Source organism: Tamandua tetradactyla, assembly GCF_023851605.1.
Source record: "Tamandua tetradactyla isolate mTamTet1 chromosome 22 unlocalized genomic scaffold, mTamTet1.pri SUPER_22_unloc_3, whole genome shotgun sequence".
NCBI lineage: Eukaryota > Metazoa > Chordata > Mammalia > Pilosa > Myrmecophagidae > Tamandua > Tamandua tetradactyla.
Window position 1 is genome coordinate 554,826 of NW_027518253.1, and position 16,945 is coordinate 571,770.

Here is a 16,945-nt window from a genome sequence, read left to right on the forward strand (position 1 = left end):
GTTGTACATTATTTTATTAATGATGCAAAAAAGTCAAATAAAGAATCACAAACTGAAATGCCTATGGGCGCCATTTAGATAATAGAAATGAGTGAAGTGAGTTTATCATATGAGTAGACGGAGCTGAAGTCAAGAGTAGTTTCCAAGCTAAAGAATCAACAAATAATTTGATTTTCTCCTGCCAAATACATTTTTTCCAGGTTGTAGTGTGGGCCCCATAGTCTCAGAATGCAAAAACTTCAAATTTTAATCTCATCAAAATTCATCAGTTTTACAGGTAGTATGTCAAATATAAAACTTTAGCAATTAGTTCAATTTTAGCACAATATTGAACCAGGGCACAATACAAAATTTTCAGGTTTGATGTTCACTAAGGTGCAGTTAACAATTCAGTGTGATGCCAATCACTACATGAATATTTCCAGTTTCTAAACTGCTAGGAATTAAATCACAAATCTGCACAAGTTAGCTATACTGTCTTTTTTTTTTTTTTTGCATGATCAGGCACCAGGAATCCAGCCCAGGTCTCTGGCATGACAGGTGAGAATTCTGTCATTGAGCCACTATATTGTCTTTTTGATGCTAACAGGGTATTGCAAGACTTAGTCACGATAAAAAGAAAGTGTTTGTAGATAAACAGCATTGAATACCATGTGTATACAAGTTATTTTGATGAAAACGTATCACTGAAATCAGTGCTTGCCTTGGGAAGGCTGGTTGATATATTTGTGATGAGAGAGACATATGAAGAGAAAATTAAGTAAAGTATAATTAGTATAATAACAAAAATTTGAACAAAATGACTAATTGTGCTAAGAATGATAATAGAAATCAAAGAAAAGTAACCTTTAACTGGGATCTGAAATCCCTAGTTAAGGGATTTTCTCAGAAGACAAGAACTTCCAGGAACAATGCATTCAGAGATAGGAGGCTTGCAAGAAAAATCAAAGTTATTCCACATGGATGTAGGAATGGATTTTCTGTTTTGGTAAAAAATTACTTTAAGAAATGGTAAGCAAACCAGGAAAGTCCTTTCAACAGCAATAGCAAGGCAAGAAGTTAGACACTTATAACTTGAGATACATATTTTTTACTTTACGTTCACTATTGCTTTGAAGGATGTGTGTGTGTGTGTGTGCATGTTATACACAAGTATTGCAATGTATTAGAACTCACACTAGCTGTTGCTTTGAAACATAAAAACATTACAAGGCTTAAATCTACAACTTTGACTATTGTGAAGGAAATAAATCATTAGATGTTCAGGATTTGTGCATTTAAGGTGCTCTTTCTTTGATTCCCAGGAGAAAGGATCATTTTGGAAAATATTCACCTTAGTATGAGTAAATCTTCTGTTTTAATGCCATACAGGCACTCAGCTAATGTATTTAAAATAACAAAATGGAAACTGGAATTTATACTGCCTGTTTCCTACCCTTTTTTTACAAAGATGCAGCAATCTGTGGATTGCTCCACCGCTCAGGAAGAAAATAAATATTTAAATAATAATAGTACCTCCTGGCATGCATGTAGATAATTCATTTTAACAAAGTAATTACACTGCTTCTATTTCAGTTCACTTTTAGAAAAGCCTGCAACAGATGCAGCACAATTATAATTAAGAATGGGAAAATGGGAGCACAAATAAATGCTGTGTCTTGTCACCGGTGTTTTCAGATTAGTATTTGCAAAATTGCATTCAATAAAAGTACTGGATATTGGGCAACAAAATGGGGTTTTGAGGAAGGGGTATTGTGCAACACTAAATCTGGAAAGTACCAGGTTGTGCAAAAAAGATGAAATTGAATTTCTTTTTCAACAATTCTCAGAGCCTTTTATATATCCATATGCATTTTGAACTAAAGGAATGGGCAAGAATCTGCTGCATTTCTGAAGCTTACTCATTGAAAAGGGCTCATACTCTTTAGGCTAGGAATCCTTAATTTCACTATGGCCACAGATAATGCTAGACTCCTTGAACCTGAATAGCTGAACAAAATACAAGGAGATAATAACTTCTTTGCATTGCTTGGGAAACTGCTTCCATTCAAATTTTTTATTTTTTAATGAGCAGGTACTGGGAATTGAACCCAGTTCTCCAGCATGACAGGCAAGGATTCTGCCTGCTGAGCCACCATCGCACTGCCCTTCGTTCAATTTTGCCACGAGGTTGGATAGTAATGAACTTTTGAATTTATTATGCATTAAAAAATATATGCTTGGGGCAAATCCTGACTATGCAAGAGCCACTCCATAAAAGGGAGAGAACAGAAACAGGCAGAAAAAATTAAAGAAAAATTAAAGAAAAAATTAAATTGACTAGACTGTGACATCAGAGTTTTGCACATCAGTTGCAGGTGGGCATAAATCTGTTCTATTCTCAAAAAAGCAATCTATACAGCTAGACACTACATACCATTATGTGTTTGATTGACATGTCATATTTAACAATTATTAATGGTCATCTATTAAGTATCTGGTGTAAGGCATAAGGCAAATTATATATATGTGGACATAGCACATAAGGCAAACTCCAAATGTTTGAAATTATCTCATAATTTCCACATATTTTTACTTTCATTTCTTAAAATTATTACAAGTTAAGCTGTTCTTGGGCAATACCTGCCTATTTCCTCCCTTCTCTTTTGTTCAGCCTTCTTTTGTCATCCATGGCCCACTTCCTAAGACTCCTCTAGTTGAGTTTCTTTCCTAGTTCACATGTTAAGGAGTAAAAGTATCTGGGAAACTTCATCGTAATATGTCAATAAAGAATAGACCCCCAAGGCCTGAAGTTTCTGTAATACCTTTTCCCTGAAGAGAAGATTATTCTAAGTCATGTATATAATGACATTAAAAATTCATTTCTATTGAGTTTTGGTAGTAAGATGAAGACATGCTCTGTGTGTGTATACATACTAATTTATTAAGTAAGCATAAAATAAATATTATCAGCAAATGTAAAATGTAAAATTTGCTACATTTGAGTAAGGGTTTTTTCTGCTGAAAGTAACTGAATAATCCTGAAATAGTTCATAGAAATTCAGCTGAAGATTATTTCTATTTCTATAAGCAGATGCTTTCAGAGCTTGCACTGCCAGGATGTCAGAGTTTACAATTAATAACTGTGAGAGTCACATTTGATAGCTTATTATTTACTATTTACTGCCCAAATGTACTCTGTTTTTTAGAAAGATTGCTTTCTTATTTCATATTTATGCAAACACTAGCAAAATATTTCCCACCTGATTCTTACATTTTCTAATTCCAATCTCAATTGCCAAGTAATTAGTATTGAAGTATATAGAGATTGTAGAACCCGTTGTCTAATAGCAATAAATATTTTGATCTCTGTGACAAATATCACTCAGATAAATAGCTACTCCTCAATTATGTGGGGGTATCTAATAATAATTAATATTATTATAAAAAGGAGTCTTTTAGGGTGGGCTAAGGTGGCTCAGCACACAGAGTTCTTGCCTGCAGTGCTGAAGACCCAAGTTCGATTCCCATGTCTGCCCATGAAAAAAGAAAGAAAAAGAGATAGTCTTTCCAGTGAGGGTTTTCTTATGGTACTGGCAACTAATCTAAAGTTTATCAGTGGTTAGAAGTCAGTGAAATTTTCAGAAGTCTGAGATTCTTACTGAAAGACACTAACTGAAGGAAAACTTCACACAAGAGTTCACTGCTTCAATAATATATTTACAGGAATATTTTGTCATATATGTTTATTGTTGATTATGTAAAGATGCAAAAATATTGTTACTTCTATAATAATAGTGATTATTGAACTGAAAACCAGGGTGTCATTTATCGTAATGGGGTAAAAAGGGTAAATACTTGGTAAAATTCAAAGCTTCATGGATTTCCTTTATCCTCCCACTCAAAGAAGTGAAAAACAATAAGTGAAAGTGAAAGTTCAACTCTACACATGTCATGGTGTCTACAGCATTACTTTTTGAAAAGTTCTTCTGGAGGTAAATTTATCCTCTTTAGGTCCAGTTAAAATGCAAATATCTTAGGTAGCAACATAACATTGGAATACGTTCCCAGTTCCTACCATCTTCCTGTCTTGTCTTCCATTGCCTTGTCTCACCAACCTGAAAGCAAAGCACATTAGCTGATGATTGTGCATGAATGTAAATTCTAGCTCATGTTTTCCCCATTATGGTTTTTACTAGCCAATGACATGTCAGTGAAAATTATTTTGAGTATTCACTTAGGAAATAGACTTGCTACCTAGTTATATTTACTCCTGAAAGTTACTCTTCCCAGTTATTTAAAGAGAATATTATAAATTTTTGTAAGAGCTCTATTTTTTGCTAGAACGAATATGATTCCTCTTTGACTGTGTCTATTTCTCCCTGAATTAGTTAATAAATTAGCTTTATAGGGTGACTACCTTTGAAAAGATGGTCTAGAAATATTTGTAAATTGATGAATTTAATTAAGTGCTTACTCAAAGAGAAAGTGCAATTTAATGCCTACTTAAGCACTTGAAAGATTGTCTCAGAGACACTTAGTGGTCCAAGAGATGAGTTACTTAGAAGAATTTATACCCAACTTGCACTTCAGAGCTTTTATCCCTAAAGTACTTTTTCAGCATACCCTGAAGAAATAATTATGAGATTACTACAAGAAGACACTCAGGGAAAAATAATAATTGGTATAGACTCACACTCACTAGACTCTTGGGATTGTACAATATGATTATCTCAATGTGTGATCATGTTGAGTTGATTGTTTTGTGCAATCAGAAGTTTATTCTCATGGGATTTTTGCATTATTGGTCATCATTTGTTCCAATCAGATGACTTAAAAATTAATATTGATATAAAAAACAACATAGCTCATGGTCCTTGATGCTTTCTGTGACCCCTCCTCATCTGAACTGTTTCTTGTACAGAGTCTTCCATAGAATGGCTTTTGAGTGAATGTTTGTAGATCGGACTTTAATCTCTGAAATATAGTGGTTAGAATATAAAACTCTGTGAGTAAAATCATTTAGACCAGGTCACATAAAGAGTTGTGGCAAACATGTTTCAAGGTGGTAGACTCAGATTTTAGGAGGTAATATGTAATGTTGAAAAATGTGAGCATGAAACTCATTCATTAATATGGCATTTTTATTTCAAATTTAGCAAGAATATTAAGCCAAAGAAGTTGACACCTGCCCGAAGTACATCTATCAAACTTTAGAAAAAAATATTCAAATTCATGCATAGCACATTGCCCATAAAGGACACTTCTCTACAAGGAGCAGTAGTTTATGAACAAATGTATGCATCCAAGCTCTGTTGGCTTCAGCCCACATAAGAGAAATATGCTCTGACCATAGTCCACTAACAAACTGATTGTTTTTTTCTTTATGCTTTCTCCCAGGATTTGTAAACATTGAGAATCTTCCAACTTGAGTTTTTTAAAACAAATTACTAAATTACCTGGATTTTAAGAAGCACAGTTATATTTACATTTCAGTATTTATTAAATTAAGAGGTGCCTAACAAGTACCATTGAGCAAGCATCCAATATGATCTTGCTGTCATTGTTTTGGGTGTGCACATCAAAATTCACAAAATGAGATTTCTGTTTCTAATAACAGAATAGGTCTGGCACTGAGCTAATCTTTCAACTGAAAACTGGGCATAATTTTTGAATATCTTTTATTAGCCATTAGTATGTACAGCATGGGACTGAGTTCCCAGAGAGAAGAAAACAAACAAGGTGCCTCACACTTAGCAGACAGTCATTTTTCTATGTTCAGAAGAGAGTAGAAATACTAGCTGTGCAAAATACTTTGAGATATAGGATTTCAGATGCAGAAAGCATGGAAACATCTTATCAAATGCCCAAGGACCCAGCTGACACAGCATTAAGGTTACCTTTTCGGAACAGGGTCTTTATCTTAGAATAAGGGACACTCTGTATTTGGCCTACCAAAACCCAAAACCCAAAACCCACCCTACACAGAGTCAAAACAAGCCATCTGAACAAAGTGTATTTCCAAAAAAATTTAACATTCCTTGAAGACAGGCGACATAATTCTAGGTACTCTATATTGTATTATCCACAATTTGTAGCATACATAAAAATACTAAGCAAGAAAAAACAGGGATATTGTAAAATATAATCATAAATAAATGTGTTCAGTATAAATAAATGCCAAGATAAAACAGGTATAGGAATTAGCAGAGAATGTACCTATATAAATATGTTAAGGACATATTATAAAATATATTTAAGGTTATTTTATGATTACGTAAATGAAGAATGCAGGTAGTGATGTGAAGGCTATGAAAAAAGGACCACAAAAAATTCTAGAACTGAAAAAGCACCTACCTGAAGTGAAAAATTCATAGATGGAACTAAATATCAGATTGAAAATGGAAGAAGAAAGGGTCTTGGAAATGAAACACCAATTCACAGAAATTATCCAGTATGAAGACTCAAAAGAATAATGAGTAAAAAAACAAGACAGAGCCTTGCTGACCTGTAGAAATACAACTATTTAACATAGACATTACTGGAGGAAGAAAAATAAATAAATAATAGTTACAACTTTCCCAAATTGGTAAGAACATATATTTAAAGAAAAGATGTTCAATAAATTTCAAGCAAGCTCACTGCATAGGAAACTTACTTAGATGAATAATATTTAAAATAATGGAAAATGATAAAGAGAAAACCTTGAGGAAATGTTACTTAGAAGAAAATAATGATGTGAAGATGACTGACTTCACATCAGAAAAAAAGTTGAAGACAGTGGAATAACACTGTTAAAATTCTTTTAAAAATTATGAAAGAATAAGAAACAACCCAGAATAATATATGCAGTAAAAAATCATCCCATAAAAATGCTTAAGAAGGGATGTAAAATTGAGATGTTACCTAGTAAGAAAGCTGAATCCATTTGTTTCCAGCTGACTTACACAGTAGAATATAACAGGAAGTTTTTCTTTTTTTTTATGCTATCACAGAATATCAGATGGAAACTTACAACTACAGGAAGGAAAGAATTATATTGTACAAGCTAACTTTTTGGGTAAACATAAAACTCTATTATTCTTCTTTATTGCTTTCATAAACAGAGAAGTAACTTTTTCAAGCAAAATAAAACCTCAATAAAACATATGGCTTATAAGGTATGTAGAAGTAAATATATATGACAAAATTAACTTCAAGGGATGAATACTTACACTATCATATAAGAAGTGTAACACATAAAATAAGTCAAAAATTAAAAAGTAAAAGTACACTGTGATAAGTTAATAATGTATATTTTAATCCTCAGAGAAAGCATCAAAATTATCAAAAGTGATATAGTTAAAAAACAATGAAGGAAATGATGGAAAACAAACAAAATTTTAGATGAACTCAAAAGATATCAGAAAAAGTGGAACGAAGGAAAAATAACAAAAGAAGAAAAGAAAATTGAGAGAGAAAAATAAATAGAAAATTGGTGGATTTATACCAATATACTAATATCAACATATGAAATACATCAATAATTACCTTAATGTAAATAATCCATTAATTCAAACCCATAGATTTCCAGACTGCTTCTAAAAAGTTGGAAGTCAGCTATATGCTATCTGTAAGTGATACAATTTAAAAATACAGAAATAAATACAAAATAAAAATAAATACAAATGATGGAAACTGATAAGATTTAAGAATCTGTTTTACCAATAGACAGATAGATATAGAGAGAGCTAGGTGATAGATATAATTTCTCATATCAAACAAAATAAAAAGCATGTTAAAAAGCATCACCAGAAAGAAAGAGGAATATTTAACACAGTATCTTTTAAGAAAAAGTAGACCATAGTTCGATGAGTACATAGAATATGTGAATATTATTAATTTTACTTAATTGATATTTACTGAACATGACATCCAACAACTGAAGAATGCACATTCTTTTAAAGTATATATGGAATATTCATGGAATATAGATCATACACTGACCCATAAAACAAGTCTCAATAAATTAAAAAGAATAATATCACAAGGAGCATATTTTCTGTGTATAATAAAATCTCATTAGAAATTGATAAACAGTACATATGTATATAACCCCCAAACATATTTTAATTAATTACAATCTTCTCAATAACCCAAAGGATAAAAGAAGTCAATAGAGAAATAAGAAATTATTGCAAATTGTATAATAGAAAAGAAAGTATCAAAAATAACATTAAAACAGTGTCTGAAGAGAATGTTTAGCTTTAAACATTTATATGAAAAAATATAAAATATCAGATCAATTATTCAAAGTTTCATTTTGAATAATGAGCAGAGATGATAAAATAAACTCCAACACAGTAGAAATTAGGAAGAAAAGAAATCTATGAAACAGGAAACATATACAATGAAAAGAATAGCAAAATTAAGAATCGATTCTTTGAAAATAATTCATTAAATTTATAAATCCCTTTTCAGACTAATTAACAAAAGGAAAAAATGAGAAAATACAAATAACCTAGAATGGAATAGATAATTGAAATCTTACTACCGTTATTGAAGGGTATGGGACCCAGACCATGCACCTCCCTCCACCAAAATATAAAATATTAAAAGGCTGTTACAAGGCAGGCAATGGTAGATCAGTGGTAGAGTTCTCACTTGCCATGCCAGGACCTGGGTTCGATTCCCAGTGCCTGCCCAAACATTTGAAAAAAAAGGATATTGGAGATTTTATAAACAATTTAATACATTTGTCAGCATAAACTAAATGGACAGATCACTTGAAAGACCACAAAAATTACCCTAATACACATAAGAGAATAAAGCCATAGCTATTAAAAAATGAATGCACAATAAAAAATTTTACACAATGGAAACTAGAAACTGATGATTTCACTGCTAAATTCTAACAAGTATTTAAGAATGAAATAGACTGTCTTTATCAGAACTTTCAGAAAATTCAGGAAGTTAAGATACATTCATTTTAAGATAAGATACAATTCATTTTATGAAACTAGCATAATCCTATTAATAAAACCTGATGAAATTATTAAAAAAGAGAAAGTTTCATAGTGGTTATCCTTCTTAAGAAGCAATGAAAAAAATCCTAATAATATTTTAGAAACCTAGTCCATCAATAGATAGAAAAGATAAAATATCATTATAAACTGATTTAATCTCAGGAATGCAAGATAAACTTAAGATATTCCATCACATTTACAGAATAAAGGTAAATATCATAGGACCATTTTATAGAGGCAGGAAACATTTTACAAAATTCAAACCCATTAATGATAAAAATTCTCAGCAAAGAAAAGAGAGGAACTTGCTCAATTGAATAAAGGACATTTTTGAAAAATCTACAGCTAAATCCATACTACCTTATGATGTATTAAAAATGTTCCCCACCTCAAAGATGGGGACCAGACATGTTTATCTGTGTTCATAACTTCTATTCAGATTGTACTATCAGGGCAGGCCACAGTGGCTCAGCAGGCAGAGTTCTCACCTGCCGTGCTGGAGACCCAGCTTCAATTCCTGGTGCCTTCCCATGCAAAAACTGAAAACAAACAAAAAATGCAAAATGTACTATCAGACTCAGCCAGTGTAAGAAGGAAGTAAAAAGATATAAAAATTGTTAGTATTCAAAAGACATAAAAACTCTTAATTCTCAGATGGCATGTAGTAAATTTAAGGAATTTATAAAAGGAAAAAAAATTCCTAGTAGAATTAATAAGAGAAATTTGCAAGTTTGCAGGACAGAAGGCCCATATTCACCATTTAAGTATTACACATGATAGCAACACAAAGATATTGAATAGAAAATGACACAAATTTTTTCATAACCTTAGAGTCCCACATTCATTTCACTTTTTGGAAGTTCACTGTACCCCTTGGATGCTATGAGATACACTGTATATTCACAAAATCTCCCTTTGTTGCCTTAACTAGTTTAAGGGGATTTCATTCCTTGTGTTAAAAATGAAACTTTCCTAATACAGTTATTTTATATTCAACTTAATAAATATTAAAGTAAATACAGTTTTTTTGTTCCTTTCATTCTTAGAGATGGAATGAAATGCTTTATTACTCCAAAAAAATGGAATTAAGGAAATAATCAACATTTTGAGGGAGCAAGGAGACTAGGAATTTTGCAGAGCACAAAACCTTTTTAGTTACCCTTTAAACATCAATTTAGCACTGATCCTGAAAGCAAAACTAATTTGCTTACTTGAGGTTTATACAGAGGCCAGAGCAATTTCAATTCCTCCCCCAGACCATGTCTTCCCTCTAATGACTCAAACATATAAACACTGTATTTCCTTAGGTTTAGCCTCAAGAGGGTGATATATGTGACTTAACTAAGCAAACTCAGGAATAAAATCAATATTCAACAAAAGTACGTACTCTATTTGTTAGGACCCATTGCTTCTTCAAATTCTCTATTTTCCTTCAAGTTTCACCTTTTCTCTTATAGCAATGTAAGTTTGTCAAGTGAAGGTGATAAAGTGTTCGCACTGGGCTGGAAGGCCAAAGAGAGGAAGTGGGTTGCTATAACTTACTGATAAAATTTCACAAAATCAGTCTGACTCCCTTCACCTCTTTTCCCATTGCTACTCCCTCCAATATACATGCACTTTCTTCAGAAAGAGAAACCACTGCCATGAACCATGGCTTCTGCTTAACCAAAGATCAGCACAGAGTGTGGGAAGATGTGCTTCTTAAAGACCCCTCTAAAGAGATGAGACTGACAATAAAGGAAATCCAATGAACTGAAATGAGAACAAGGTCACACTATTCATATTTGTAAGCAATCAGAGCACATCAATATGCCAGGGCATTCAAGTAAGGAATTGGGGACCTAAAGAAGTGCTTCTCAAACTGTAAGATTGCAAATCACCTGGGGATTTGGTTAAAATGCAGATTTTCATACAGAGATCTGAGATCACAATGTGATTCTGCATTTCTAACAGGCAATGCTGATGGTGCAGGTTCTTGAACCACAAGTTGGGGTGTGAGAGCTTAGATTTAAGAAAAAATAATAATGCAGGTTCTTATTTTCTAGACTTTAGCACAGGCAGAAGAGAACCATCCATAGAGAACACCAAATTGCATCATCCAAATGCAAAGACATTTGAGTGAATGGTTTAGAATTATGGTTTATTGGAAAGTGGGGGAATTGCCATCTTAGTAACCACATTTTGACTCAGGATATTTTTCAAGGCTTGCTTTGCATCTTTGTTTCACAAACTATAGATCAATGGGTTAAGCACTGGACTGACAAAGATGTAAAAGACAGCTATTACTTTGGATTCCTCAACAGTCTTATCTGTTGGTAGCCTTACTTACACACCAAAGATTGTTCCATAAAATAAGGTGACAGCCATCATGTGAGAGCCGCAGGTGGACAATGCCTTGGGCCTTCTTTTTGCTGATTTGATTCTGAGTATGGCAGCAAAAATAAAGGCATAGGACACCAGGATGACAGTGAGAGAACTGGAGAAGTTGAAGCCAGCTGATATGAGCATGGCATGTTCTTTGACATAAGTATCAGAGCAAGAAAGATTAATGAGGGGTGGGTCAGCACAGTAGAAGTGGTTGATGATGTTGGATCTGCAGAAGCTCAAGTGGAAGGTCAAGATGGCCTGGAACAGACCATCTGAGAAGCCATAGACATAAGTAAATGTGGCCAGGCAGAGGCAGACTCTCCTAGACATTTTCACACTGTAGCACAGTGGGTTGCATATGGCCATGTAGCGGTCATAGGCCATGGCTGCCAACATGTGGATCTCAGTAAGGAGGAGTGTGATTTAAACACAACACTGGGTAAAGCAGCCAGCATAGGAAATGGTCTTCTCAGACAAGAAAGTTCTCAGCATCTGTGGAGTTGCATTGGAGGTATAGCACAAGTCCACCAAGGCCAAGTTGGTGAGGAAGAAGTACATGGGTGTGTGAAGGTGAGAGTCCATTCTGATTAACACCATTATGCCCAGGTTGCCAAGGAGGGTGATGAGGTAAACCAGAAACAATGCAAAGAGGAGAGGCTGGAGTTCTGGGCAATCTGAAAACCCCAGGAGAATGAATTCTGTTATTGCACTGCCATTTTTAATGAGTATCCTGACAGTCTGTGCTTGCTCTGGAAACTATTGAAAATTAAGATGACATATAAGTACAATTCATGCTAAGGACAATTGAAATCATTTTCTCTAAACCTGACCATGTCATGCAAAATCATCTCTTTCTGTATACTACATAAAGAGATGGTATCCTTCCACTAATTCATTATTTCATTTTCCTTTATATTAAATTCCTGTAAATTTTTATCTGTTTATCTATATCTATAGGTTAGCTGTACTTACAGCAACAGGTATACCTATGCCTAAACTGTACCTGCAGCAACACAATCCATCCTTACAAGTGAACTACATGTCTACTGTCTCTTTGGAATTGTCTTGCTCCTGAGACTCTACTTATTGCAAAGCTCAGTTCACAGGGCCTTGAAATCCTTTCAGAATTATATATATATACACTTTACCTGCTTTCTCCTCCACATATCAATTATTCAAAGGCAGAGAAAAATTCTAGCTCACAATTTTACCATGTCTGTTCAGCACATGCTTGTGTACTGAATTAAAATAAGGAAGAATAATCTGTTCTTGTCTGAAAGAATGAATTACTTACAATATTTTACTCATTGCTTTTCCCTCTTGAACTCTGCAGATTGTCATATATTGAGGAGAATAAAGGGCTTGTTGGACCTTAATGTACAAGAGAATTCCTTGGGAAGATTGTTTTCCACCAAATTCACAGAAAGTTTGTTTCAGAAAATTTTACACACTATACTGAGAACTTCATATTGAATAAACTATCCAAACAATTTTGATGTTTGTGTTCCTTGGAGAGACAATCATAGTAGGTCAATGAATATATGTCAAATAAAAGAATAAAATTATCTTCAAATTAAATGAATTCTTACAGTACTTGAGGATGGTCACTAGCAATGACAATGTATAAATAAAGAACCACAAATAAGTATTTGCATATTCAGTATTTAAGCTATTGATCACAGCTTGTATCTATCAAAGCACATTATTATTTCCTCTGCATTAAATCTCACTTCACAAACCACTGCTAAATTTTTTTTCTTTTCTCAAGATGCTCCTTTTATTTTTGCCTTTTTTTCTCTTACTTAAAGTCTATTTTCAGCTTTCCTAGTTGTTATCTATTTTAAAAATGTGTCACCAAATCTTCCATTACTGTAAGGCCTATAGAGAGGTCTCTATTTGCATGTCCCCCTTCAGTAACCAGGCAGGATAGGAAGCACATAATAATATTTGTTAAACAAACTGATAATACTTATTTCTAACATACAGTGATCATTAATTACATAATTGATTTTAGTTTCTAAGCTCATTGCATGCAATAACAGATTTAATCATCACACTCTCCTCCCATGGTAGATACTGTCATTACCCCCATTACAGATGAAAAAAATGTAGCACAGGATGATCAGGTAATTAAGTTAAGGTCACACTGCTAGTGGGCATTATATCTGAGACACCAACCCAAGTCATCTTATTTGAGAGCCATCTGTACTAGATGCTGCTACAATAGAATGCCAACCTAACCTGAACTGCTGCGTCCTCTTTTTCCTCCCCAGTTTGACACGGTTCCCTGGAAGAAAGGGCGGTAGGCAAGGCCTTCAACGCCCCAAAAGAGGACGAGGCATAAAATGGTGTAATAGAAAAATACTGGGATTAACGACACTAATTGTGTGTTTCTTGTTGCTGGTTGTGCTCCAAGCATTATATCAAAACGAATCAGAAAGCAAAAGAATTGGAAAAAATGATACAAATTTTACAAATTGCAAAACCTTGTTAATGACTGTTTGGAAAAAATTAGGTTGGGATGCCCCCATTAAGCAAGTCATGCTGCAGATACAGCAGGCAAAAGTGCTTTTAGAACAAGTCACAGAAAAGTACCCCATAAAAAGTAAACACTTACAATTAAAAAACCCTGCATTGAGCCATCCTAGAAATTTACTCCCCACCACGGCACCGGTCCATTGCTATAAAACAATAAAAATCTAAGTAAACAATGTAACCTTTTAATCAAAACAAGCTAACCTTTAACCAGATTAAAATAGGTCTTGACATATTGCCTCACCTTAGAATAATAGGAAAAGAAAGTCTAAACTCAGAAAACTGCAAACACAATGTCTGTGGTTTAAGCCAATATCTTGCTGCTATTAAAATCTTGTGTAAATATTCCTAAGAAAATCAGAATGTGTACTTTCGCTTTGCTTCCCTGAACCTGTAACTTTACCTAAAACGTAAGCCATGACACAACCATAATTCTGTGATACCTGTTTCCTTCCCAAAAATAAGGGTATAAAATCAGTTAAGCAAAAATAAATCTAAGCAACTCTTCTCAGAAAAAAATTCTCTAAGCTGTCTCTTGGTGTTCTTCTCACGCTGACGACCCTCCACACCTTCAAGCCCGTTCCCTCTGCTGTGGCTGGACCGTGGCACTGAACTTTACCAGGCAATATCATATATAGATACCAATGGCCTTGAGGAATAAAATGAAAATGGACAGCTGGGACAAGGATATGTTGGTGTCCTTGACCATTGTAACATAAAAAACAGAGCTGACTTACTCATCTTCCCCTTAACCATCAGCATTTTCTACTCTGCAGCCTACTGGCAAATTCATAGACATCTACCATGCAGCTGACCCATAGCCTGTTCTTGTTCTCAGCTGCACTTGTTCTCAGGGAACACTAGACTTAGAGGCAATAGTAAAGCTTACCTTAAGAATTCAGCTGGGGACCCTGGTTTAGAATATTGTTTTTGCAGTGTAACTGCTTAGTAATGATGGGAAAGTCACTCCATATCTCCATTTACCAGTGGTATCAATGTGTACCTATTCCCTCTCAAATCATTGTGGGAATCAAACTCGATATTCATAAAGCAAACATTTATTAATATCCAAGACACCATGCATTTAGGCACTGCTGATACATAAATAAAGAAAACCTTCACAAATTCCTCCCTTCTGGAGCCCAGATTCTAGTGAGCAGAGGCAGATAGTATTCTGTGTAAGTAAGTAAATAAATGAAGTTTCATTTGAGTGTGAATGCTTTGGAGAAAACTAAAGGAAATGGGGTTTGGGGGAAAGGGGCTGAAAGGCAAAAAATTTTAAGCACTAAAAAGAATGAGGACGTAAAGAAGAAATAAAGACCTCTTGTGTAAGGTCTTCTAGGAAAAATAATCAGAAGTATAAAGACCGTAGATATGTGGGGGTGCAAGGGTAGTTCAGTGGTAGAATTCTCACCTGCCATGCAGCAGATGCAGGTTTGATTCCCAGTCCATGAAGTTCCCAAACAAGCAAACAAATAAAATAAAAACTGAAACCAAACAAACAAAAATCAACAAGTGGTGCTACAATAAGGGGGTACTCACAAGGAAAAAGAAGGAAATGTGATATATAGCACACAAAAACAAAAAAGATTGTACATGTGATCATTCTTTGGAAAGTGAGAGTGATGGCTGCATGGAGGCAGGCATGTGTGTTTGTGTACATGCAGAATTCACACAGAGAAATACAGACATTCCAGCTGAGCATTTCCCTGTTATGAATGCTTCCTTTCATTGAAAGTCTGATTTATGAACCGTTATGAATTTCCTATCAAGAATATCAACAGGCTTCACTGGAACAGGGGAAAGAGATTATTTGCAGCTTCTCTTAAAGAAATGTCTAGCATTAAATGCTATGGGAACAGCATCTATTGCTGTGACAGCAGCATGATGGCATTAAGAGATGTTTTCATACTCCTTTGCACACAGGAAACCCCAGAAAAATTAGGTAATGCAAGCCAAAAGAGAAAAATGAGAAGAAAAGACTCATTACATGGAACTTGCAGAGTAAAAAAAAAAAAAAGACAGTCTAAGAAATGGGGACTCAAGAGATTGACAAGAGGACTCATTCATTGCATATCACTTATAGACTGTCTTTGGGATCTGAAATAGTTTTGATTCTTAAGTTCAGTGACTTGTATCAGATACAGATAAACCCAAGTGAAATAAAACAAGCACTGAAAACTGCAAAAGCAATTTTAAAAAATTAATGATAGGATATGTTTACAAAGAACAATAATTGCAGCAGGTCTGGTTGCCTGTGTCAGGCCAGGCCATTAAAAGGTAAATGTCTTCTGAAGACGGGACTTCCAGTTTTCCAGGTCACTATCAAGGAGCGCCTCTATCTGTTCTGGCAGGCTGAGGAAGCACCAGCTGAGCAAGAGAAAGTTTAGAATAATAGAACCTGGAACTGAAACATCCTACATGATTATTATGGCCCAGTGCAACGTAAAAATGCAGGGACCCTTGCTCAAAACTTATTAAAAATTCCAAGTGCTTCAGACCACCTCTCTGAGCATAGGACCAATGTAACTACACAAGTCTCACCCCCATGAAGAAGGAAGGCAGCACCTGGTCCCAGAGGCTGATAATGAGAGGAATATAGCATCAGAAGGAGAACAGCTTCTCCCCCCACCACATACATGCACAAACAAAAAGAATAGGAGGAGGAAGCTACAAAGGAAGTGTTTTAGCCCAACAGAGCATGGCATCTCAAAGGAATAATGTCCAGATAAATTTTATATGCATTCAATTACATGCTAATGAGAAATTACTTAAAAAACAGTTAAAAACATCTTTAAATAATCCATTATAATAAGTTTCTTAGGATTCTTTGGTTTTATTTTTACTATGAACTAATTGAAACATCCAATGAAAGTATGAATACACAACCAAAATAAATGCACATGCACAAATTCCTCAGAGAATGTAAGGGGCTCCAGATTGTCTGAACCAACTAAAAGGACTCTTTCTCTAACCCCATTTCTAAAAAATGCACTTACGTGTGAGGTGAGTGAAGTGATTCTTTCTCTTGGTTCCTTTGCCCCAAGAGATAGTTCCAT

The 16,945-nt window shown here is 34.3% G+C and overlaps 1 pseudogene; it reads right to left on the minus strand.

The window, feature by feature from the left end:
• Positions 1-11,207: 11,207 nt before the first annotated feature.
• On the minus strand, positions 11,208-16,945 carry LOC143672965 (olfactory receptor 5M11-like; annotated as a pseudogene).